Genomic DNA, 10,011 nt, shown 5'->3' with positions numbered 1-10,011 from the left:
TACACATTAAAATTCAATTTTCCTTTTCTTCTTTTTCTCTTTTTTTTTTTGAAAACAACTAGGGCACCTCAAGGAGGTTTTCACCCTAATTGCCTACCCTGGGTGCCTCCAAGGGAGGTTTTCACCCAGGGATCTTATTCTCTTCTTTTTTTTTTTTTTTTCTTTTTTTTTTGGCATCACTGAGCCACCTCAGAAGAGGTTTTCAACTCAATGATGGGACTCAAGCGCCTCATGGAGGTTTTCACTTGAGTCCTTATTTTTTTATTTCTCTTTTCTATTTCTTCAGTGAGTGGGTGAAGTGGAGGCTAAGACATGCTCCACTACCATCACTGTCTTATTCAGATCTTCAATGAACTCTCGCTTGGAGAGGGGCTTCTTATAAATTTTCAACCTATGTCCATTGACAAGCATGGGGATGCCTTCCTCATCAATGGTTCTGATCAGAATTGAACCATTGTCATTGCATGTTTCCATAGTGTAGGGTCCCAGCCATCTTGTCCTCAACTTGCCTTTGAAGTCTTTATACCTTAAATCATAGAGAAGTGCCTAATCTCCCTCTTGGAATTTCTTCTCTATGATATTTTTGTCATGCTATATCTTCCTCTGAAGCTGAACTACCTCTGCGTGGAGAAGGGCCTGCAATCTTTGTTCATCCAATTCATTGAGCTGGAGTAATATTTCCTTCTGTGCATGGCTGAGGTCTAGGTCTAGTTGAGCTGCCATCCTTAGTGTATTGAATTCAAATTCTATTGACAGCAAAGCCTTCTTCCCATAGACCAGTTCATAGGGTGTGAACCCTGTGGTGGTCTTCCATGTTGTGTTGTAGGCCCAAGTGGCCTCAACTAATCTATCCGCCCAATCGTTTTTGATGCTACTCACTACCTTGGTTAGAATTCCTTCCAAATCTCTGTTAGTGACTTCCACCTGCCCATTGGCTTGTGGATGGTAATGGGTAGAAGTCCTGTGCTTGATTTTATGATGTGCGAGCAGGTCTTCAATCAAATTGGAAGTGAACTGACTGCCCTGATCTGTGACCAATTCTCTTGGATACCTGAACTTGTAGAATATGTTTTCTCTCAAAAACTCAGCTACTTTTTCCTCTATTGCTGCTTTAATTGCTTTTGTTTCTGCCCACTTTTTCAAGTAATCAGTGCACACAATGATGTATTGCTTCTCTTTTGAAGGAGGGTTGATAGGACCCACAAAGTCCATGTCCCACTTCTCAAATGGCTTAAAGGTCGCTTGAAGTTGCATGGGTATCTCATCCTTTGGAGTAGGCTTCCCCATCCTTTGACACTGATAACATTGGCTGGTGTATCTCCTCACATCTTGATGAAGAGTGGGCCAATAGTAGCCTGCTTGCAATATTTTGAAGGAAGTTCTCTTCGCTGCAAAATGACCTCCACAAGGCTTCTAATGACAGGTCAGGAGGATGTCAAAAACTTCCTCCTCCCTGACACATCTTCTCAAGATCTGATCTGGGCCAATTTTGAAGAGATTACACCTAATCCAGGGGAAATGGGCGCTTTTCCTCACTATCTTGCTCTTCTTCTTTGAGGACAAGTGTGGTGGGAACTGTGTTAAAACCAAGTAGTTTGCTATATCAGCAAACCATGGAGAGAGCATTGAGATAGCAAACATGTGTTCATTTGGCATTTGATCATCCACCATTCCTTCTTCACTTGTAGGCAAATTTACTCTAGACAAAAAGTCAGCAACAACATTTTCTTTACCAGGCTTATCAACAATGGTCAAATCAAACTGTTGTAGTAAAAGCAACCATCTAATAATGCGAGCATTTACATCCTGTTTTTTCATTAAATATCTAATTTCAACATGATCAGTGTGAACGAAGGTTTGATAGCCTATGATATAATGTCTGAATTTATTTAAGGAATGCACTACAATTGGGAGTTCCTTCTCGGTTACCGTATAGTTCAACTCCGCCTTTGACAAGTTTTTGCTTATAAAGTATATGGCATAAGGTAAATTTCCATCAATTTGTCCTAAGGTTGCTCCTATTGCTTTGTTCGAGGCATCTGTGTGAATGTGGAAAGGTAGGGCCCAGTTTGGGCCTCTCAAAATTGGGGCAATCACAAGTTTACTTTTCAAGGTATCTAAGGTTTCTTGACAGTTTTCCAACCAAATAAATTCGACATCTTTACCTAAAAGACAAAACAACGGAGAGGCTAGCTTGCTAAAATCTTTAATGAATCTTCAGTAATACCCAGCTAAGCCTAGGAAACTTTTGACATCTCTCACCTTTTGAGGAGGTGGGACCCTTTGGATGATGGCAACTTTGTTGGGGTCCACCTGCAATCTTTGTTGAGATATTGCATGACCTAGCACGATCCCTTCAGTCGCCAAAAATTCACATTTTTCGGACTGAGGGACAGGTTCATATCAATACACTTGTCCAAAAATCTTCCTAGGTTAGATAAATCTTCCTGAAAGTCAGAACCATAAGGAGTAAAATCATCCATATATATTTCCACTGCATCATGAACCAGTTCAGAAAATATACTCAATACCGCTCTCTGGAAAGTGGCTAGAGCGTTGCACAAACCGAAAGGAAGGACTCAGTATGCAGAGGTACCCCATGGACAAGTGAAAGTGGTCTTATCTTGGTCTTTCATGCTGATTTGAATCTGATTTTACCCACTAAACCCATCTGGGAAGGAGAAAAACTTTTTCCCCACCAGACCATCTAACACTTGATCTATGAAAGGCAAAGGAAAATGGTCCTTTTTAGTGGCTTTGTTCAATTCCCGATAATCGACACAGATTCTCCACTTACCATTTTTCTTTGGCACTAGCACCAAAGGATAGACCTATTCACTATCAAAGATGGGGTAGATAAATCCTACATCAAGTAATTTTTGCAACTCTTCCTTAACAATGTCTTTAAGTGTTGGATTCATCCTCCTTTGAGGCTGCCTAACTGGTTTGCAATCTTCATAAATGTATATATGATGAGTACACACTGAAGGGTGCACTCCCTTCATCTCCTTATAACTCCAGGCGAAGGCATCTAAATGTTTTCTCAATAAGCTACACAGCTCCTTCTCCTAGGAAGTGGATAGGGATGGATTGATTTTCAAGGTTATTTCTAGGTCAAACTCTATATTCTTAACATGGAGAGAGGTCAAGTCGACCACACAGAGATTGGTTAAGGGTTTGTTTTGGGTTTCTCTCACTCTGTCCTCTAATGGTAAGATACTGGGGGGTGGATTCTGAATTACATTTTCAATGATATCATCATCATCTTGCGGTTTCCCTCCCATGGTGGTTTCTAATGCACAAAGTGGTGCAGAATAGACTTCATCCTCATCCACCTCCTCCAACCAGAGAGGTAGATCATGTTCTAACAAGGGTTCGGTAGGAGGGTATAGGATTAACTGTTTGGACATATGCCCGTTCTTGATGGTCAGATTCCTCGCTCGACAGCTGATGTAGGCATCGACAGTAGCCAACCAAGGCCTTCCCAGGATGAGAGGATACCCAGTGAGCTAGAGAACTAAGAAATCAGTAGGGTACTCCTAAGAATCAATGGAGACCATCACGTGGAGCGGTCTGCTAGCTGCAGTACTGTCATGGTCTTCCTCAAGGAGCCATGGAGGTTAAGTTTGAGCATTGTGTACTTTGTCATCATATTAATAGCAGCTCCTAGATAAATCAAGGTATGTGGGATCATGGTGCCATTGATGTGGACATCAACTATTGGGCTTCCAGGGTCCAGATATTTTGGACAGATTATCTATCCCAACATCAGGTCAGACAGTTGTCCTATGACATTGATGGTTGGGGCATCTCTCTTGTGCCTTCCTGGATGCCTAAATCACTTCCCTTTGATCAACCTATTGTATATAGGTACATCTTTCATGGCTTGGAGAAGTGGTATCTACACACCTAAGTGTTTCAATTCTCCCAGAAGTTCAGTTTCTTCTGGGGTAGGCTGTGTTGTCCCAGATAGTCTCTTAGGAAAAGGTGGAATTGCTTTAGGTTCACTTTCTTCTTTATCTTCCTCAACCTCCCTAGGTGGAGGTTGGCTATCTGGGAGCACCTTCCCAGATCGTAGGTTAATCTTCTGAATCTCCACATCATACGTTGGGCATGATGGTTCCCCACTATGTACTTTTTGAGCTTGTCTATTGTTCAAGTTAGGGTTCAGCTGGTTAGGAATTTGAGGTTGCCTTGGTCGAGTAGGAGGCAATGGTTGTGGTTGAGTAGGTGGTGAAGGCAAAAGAGCGGGAGGAGAGTTGTACTAGGGCATCCACCCCTAATGAGATGCATTCCACTAAGGTTGTGGCTGAGCAAACGATTGAAATTAATGAGTGGCTGGTTGGGCATGATATTAAGATGGAAAGGACCAAGGAGGAGGCTTGGACCAGGAAGGATGAGCAGGGGGTCCCCAAGAAGGTATGGAAGTGACTTGGTTGGGGTTGTATTATGCCTGATATGTCCCTTTCATGCCCTGCTAGTATGGTCTCGGTCCATGCGGTCTCCTTTGGTTCATGAAATAGAGTGGTTCAGTGGCTCCTTCAGCCCCTTGGTATACAGCTTTAAGTTTGGGCAAGGAAGGACACTTATCTGTAGAATGATCTTCTTCACAGACTGAATAAACATCTGTAGAGTTCAATGGACATTCATTCCTAGGATGCCTCCTGGTGCATCTAGGACAAAATATGGCCAAAGCCCTCTCTGCTTCCTCTTGTTTCCTTTTGATATGCAAGGTATCCATTTGCATGGAAAGAGTCCGCAACATCTCACTTTTGAAGTCTTCCAGCATGTTTCCGAGTTCACATTTGATGGATGAATTGGAAGAGGAGGTACTGGCTATGGGTTGACTCCCCCCACCTCTCTTTTTGGCTGCTCTAGAATGGTTTCTAAAGACAACCTTTATGTCCTCATAAGATAGTTCGTAGATGTCTCCCCTGGCCAGTAGATGGAGGGTGTCTAGAAGGTCTTCCAGGATTCCCCTTAGCAGAACCAACTTCAAAGATTCAAGGTCAAGTGTGCACCTAGCCCTTTCGTAACTGAGCTAGAACCTCTCTTCATAATCTTCCAAGGATTCATCACTTCCCATGGTCATTCGAAAGATTTCTTTCTTGGTATCTTTTGACCTACAGTAGTCTCGATATTTGTTATTAAAGGCCTGCTACATCTGAGCCCAAGTTGTGATGCTATTGCTAGGTAATCCCATGAACCAGCGCAATGCTCCATCCTTGAGAGTAGAAGGGAATAATTTCAACTTTTTTTCATCTTCTGCATAGTCATAGGTTCGATAGATGACAACAAACTCAAACAAGAAGGTGTCAGGATCTTCTGTAGTCAAACCATGGAAGTGAGGTAGGCTGAAGGACTTATATTCTTCATTTTGGTATCCCCATTGGTCTCCTAAATGGGAAAGGTACCCTCTATTCTTTCTCCATTTCCCCTAGCATTTATGTTTTCAGCCATTAGCTCAGGAGGGATGTTTTCTTATTCTTCTTCCCCTATAGGTTCTTCAAATATCTCTAGTTGTTCACCTAAAGGTTCTTCTTGATCACTGCCACCAAAGAAGAGAGAAGGTTGGCTGTGTGATGTAGTGGGGGTGTTGGGCAAGAATTTTCCTGAATTATCTCTATTCCTACGAGGCATGAAAGGAGATCTTTTTGGTTGGTTTTTGTTTTTTTCACTGATTGTACCTGAAAAGGAAATCAAGGAAATGCAGAAACTGAAAGAAACAACTATTCTACTTTTGCTTAAATAAACTACTTAGCATAATTTTGCAAGAAGAAATAGAAGAAAGCAGTAATCATGGAATACTCTGACACTTCCTTGGCAACAACACCAAAAAGATGGTGAGCACCAGTATTGCAGCAATAATGCTACAACTCCTGGGTTTCCTACTTTACTCTTATCAACCCGGTAATTCGTAACAAACTTGGAAGCAACGTTGCTCTATGCACAAGTACTAGTTCTTACTGCAAGATGTCACTTGGTCAGCTAGTGCAAGATCACTAGGAGCTCAAGCCAACTTCTATGGATTCCAGAAGAAACTCTATATGTGATGAAAGGAAAGCTTACTCTACAGAGGCTACTCTAATTGCAGAAACGAAAAAAACTGAAATGTGAAGTAAACCTAGCAAACCCTACTTAACCAACTAATCCTACTTTTGCAGAAAGCACTATGAAAACCATGAAATGAATGCCATTACCTACTCAAGGAAGTAAAAAAAATCTACTCAAGCTATTTCTAGAAGTAAATGAGAAAAAAACATATTTTTGGATTTTTATGTATTTTTATGTGAATTTGTCATGCATGTAATTTATTTGTTTGTGAATGTGACAGCGAATAGGTTGCAATAGAGGGTGATTTTGGGACTTTATAGGATGTAGGATGGTGTGGATGGGTCCTAGGAGGTCTCGTGTGGCCTTCTCGAGGTTTTTCCCACACTCAGCCTTCAAAAGAAAGCCTACAGGAAAATCTACAAGAGGACACAGGGGATCTACAGGAGGTCTACAGGAGGATGCTGAGAGTAGTTTTGAAGGTTTTAAATGTGTGAGAGTGGGTGGAAAGGGTAGATGAAGGCTAGGATGATGTGTTAGGGTGCCTAGGGTTCACCAATGATCACCAGGAGAAGGGAAGATGGTCGGGAGAGAGGAAGAAACCCTATGAAAAAGCACAAAAAACTAAGGCAGATTTGAGGTGAACTTTGGGTGACCTGTAGGGCATAGATCAGGGAGAGAATGTGATGGCTAATAGGCTGACCTACTGTGAGAAGAAATCTGCTACAAAATAACTGACAGTCAAACAATGAAATCAAGCAAGCAAGGAAATTAAGTACATCAAAAAACAAAATTTCGCATCAAGCTAATCTACATTATGAGCTATGGAAAGAACTATCGAAAAATGCTATAATGAGATAAAGCATGGAAGAAGAATTATTGTAAAGGTAGAAATGAGCATGGTGAAAGAGATCTAAAGCAAAGCATTAACCTTCTAACAAACTGCAATAATAGAAATCCTATGGAGAAGGAAAATTTGTGTTTTTGTGGCAGCAAGAGGGTCTTGGCCTCAGTTCATGGTCCCAAAGGGAGGAAAGGAGGCCAAGGCACTATTTCTGGCCTTTTGTATCTTCTTTCTATCACTATTTACCCTGCTATAAAAAACACAAATGGAAACAACCTTCTAAATCACCAAAAGCAACTTATTCTTAACCAAGCAAGAAATTCATCTAACAGTAACTAATCCATAAACGGAAACAAAGCATATAAATACAAACAAGAGGAGCTTAGCTACTTGGATTGGGCCCTAACCCAAGAGCTTCAACCCTCTAAAGTAACTCAGTGCTATCTCAAGAAGAATCTCATCTTTATTATCAAAATAGTAATAGGATTACATGAAATTGTCACCAAAAGTAAGCTCGAAGTTGAGCAGAGAAAAACTACAACAAAAATTCAACCCTAGTGAGGCCCTAGGCCTCTCTACTTATGCAACTAAAGCTCCCAACAACTTCCTTAAAATCAGGGAGGCTTGGCTCCCAAAACTCAATATAAACATAAGTTATCCTCCACTTGCTCGGCTGCCTCCTAGTGCATTGATTTGGCTATTTGTGCTTCGAGATGCACAAAGGGAAATTTGAAGTGGGGAGTAATAAATGAGGGGGATTCCCTCCTATAAATCCTCTCCTTTTTCCACTTTGAATTATTACTGCCAATTGTCCATTGAATATTTGACTTTGTCTTCAAAATTCAACAAAAATATGCATTAAACACATATTAGACCTCATGGCATCATAACTAACCCAACTCACTCCATAAGCATAAATATAATCAAAAAACATGTAATAAGCTAAGAGAATGGTTGATTTAACTATGTTAGGAGGTAAAATGAGCCCATATAACTAACCATTTATGGGTCTCATCACAGATCGAGAGCATTGGGTCGAAAAGATAGACCAATATATCTCCATACCATGGATCACTTGACAAGATAAGAAACAAAGACTCAACCATTATTGATGCTTCTGATGTTAAATTATTGGAGGATGAGAGAAGATCGCAAAGTAACTCAGCGAAGACAAGAGATTTCTTTGATTTAGATTTGATGAATTCCACATCAAACTCTTGCAAAATTACTATCCATTTTGAATATTTTCCCCCCAGCAATTGATGTGACAAAATGTATCTCATAGGGTTGCAATCCAATATAATGGTAGTTTTATGGAGGAGGATGTAATGAAAAAATATCTGTACAGCTTGAATGACTGCCAAAGCTAAATTTTCGACATAGGAATACTTACTTTCTGTATCGTTGAGATTACAACTCAAGTAGTAAATAGGATGTTCAATTCCACTTTCTTCTTGGACTAAAACCATACCAATGGTTGTATCTGCAACAGTGAGATACAGGTCATAGTATTTTTGATAGTTTGGGGCATACATTAATGATGCTCTAATCAGGGAATCTTTAAGAACATTAAAGGAAGCTTGCACAACCTAATCCCAATGGAAGGGTACCTCTTTCTATAATAGATGCATAAAACCTTTAGCCAACTTAGCATAGTTCGGAATGAACCTTCTTAGAAAGTTTGCCTTTCCTTGAAGTCTCTGTAACTGTAACAAGTTTGAAGGTGGAGGAAAGTCAAGGATTGCCTGAACCTTAATTGGATCAAGTCGAATTCCATATTTTGAGACTACGAAGCCAAGAAATTGACCAGATCCAACACAAAACACACACTTGTGTGGATTGAGTCTTATCTTGTAGTGTTGACACCGTAAAAATATTTCTCTCAAATGTTGCGGGTGATCAGACCGCGTTCGTGAATGAGTAGGTAAATCATCAAGATAAGGTTGAACAATGTTCTTGATGTCATGGAAGGCATAATTCATTGCCCTCTGAAATGTAGCCCCCGCATTCTTCAAACCAAAAGGTAACTTTCAATAGGTGAATGTGCCCCAAATACAAATAAAAGTTGTTTTATATTGGTCCTGTGGGAAGATATTGATTTGATTATAGCTAGAAGATCCATCCATAAATGAAAAGATTTCACATTCGGCACACTCGTTAATAATCTAGTTGATAAAGGGTGTAGGATAATTGTCTTTTGGACATGCTTGATTTACATCCCTGTAATCGACACACACTGGGATTGTCCCTTGTTTTTTCATAACTGGAACAATGTTAGATACCCAATCGGTAAGAGGCATATGGAAAATGAATCCAGCACACAAAAAAAATTCAACCTCTGCTTTAATGGCAACGGCTTTCTTAGGATGAATAGGTTGAAGTCGTTGTCGTACTGGTTTGACATCAGGGGGAGTCAATTCCTGGCATCTCCTCATAAGACCATGCAAAAATATCTCTAAATTCATGAAATAGAGCACAATAATTATCAAGTTCCGATGGAGAACAAGATTTTCCGACATGAATGTTCTATACAACGTTAGGCTTGGTCGAAATGTTTATAGAAATTTTTTCTTCTATGTTTGACAAATTACGCTCAGAATCTATGGTATTTACTAGACTAACAGAATTCAACAAGAAATCAATGATTGATGGGTGGTTTAGTTCATTTGAATAATTTTCATTGTCATATGGAAGGTGGGAATGATGATGATAACCTCCCCACAGTTCCTCTCCTATCATCATTGATTGTATGATTCCTTCATCCGTAGAATGTATACGTGAAAAAAGATCCAAAGAGGTACCATACTCTAACGATCTATCTACCCATACAAAATTTGAGTGTGGATTTGGGTTTGCTGCACAAGCCCGAAAGATTGATTGCTATGACAATTCAATGGAGCTTAACGGAAACACCTCAAGATTACTATCAACTTCAATTTTATTGGAAATCCTCATTAAATCAGATGAGGTGGAGAAAATCATGTTGCAAGTCTCTACTCTTGCCCCTTCCGCCAAATCAGATGACAGGAGGGTAAAAGTACCCATTAGGGAAGGATCTTTAAAGAGACCTACTCCAACACTTTGAAGTTACAATGGGCATCTGTGTACCAACGGAA

Source organism: Pinus tabuliformis, chromosome 4_1 (genome assembly GCF_031772625.1).
Source record: "Pinus tabuliformis cultivar Carrire ecotype Pingquan chromosome 4_1, CPIR1, whole genome shotgun sequence".
Lineage (NCBI taxonomy): Eukaryota > Viridiplantae > Streptophyta > Pinopsida > Pinales > Pinaceae > Pinus > Pinus tabuliformis.
Note: the sequence above shows the minus strand (reverse complement) of the source record.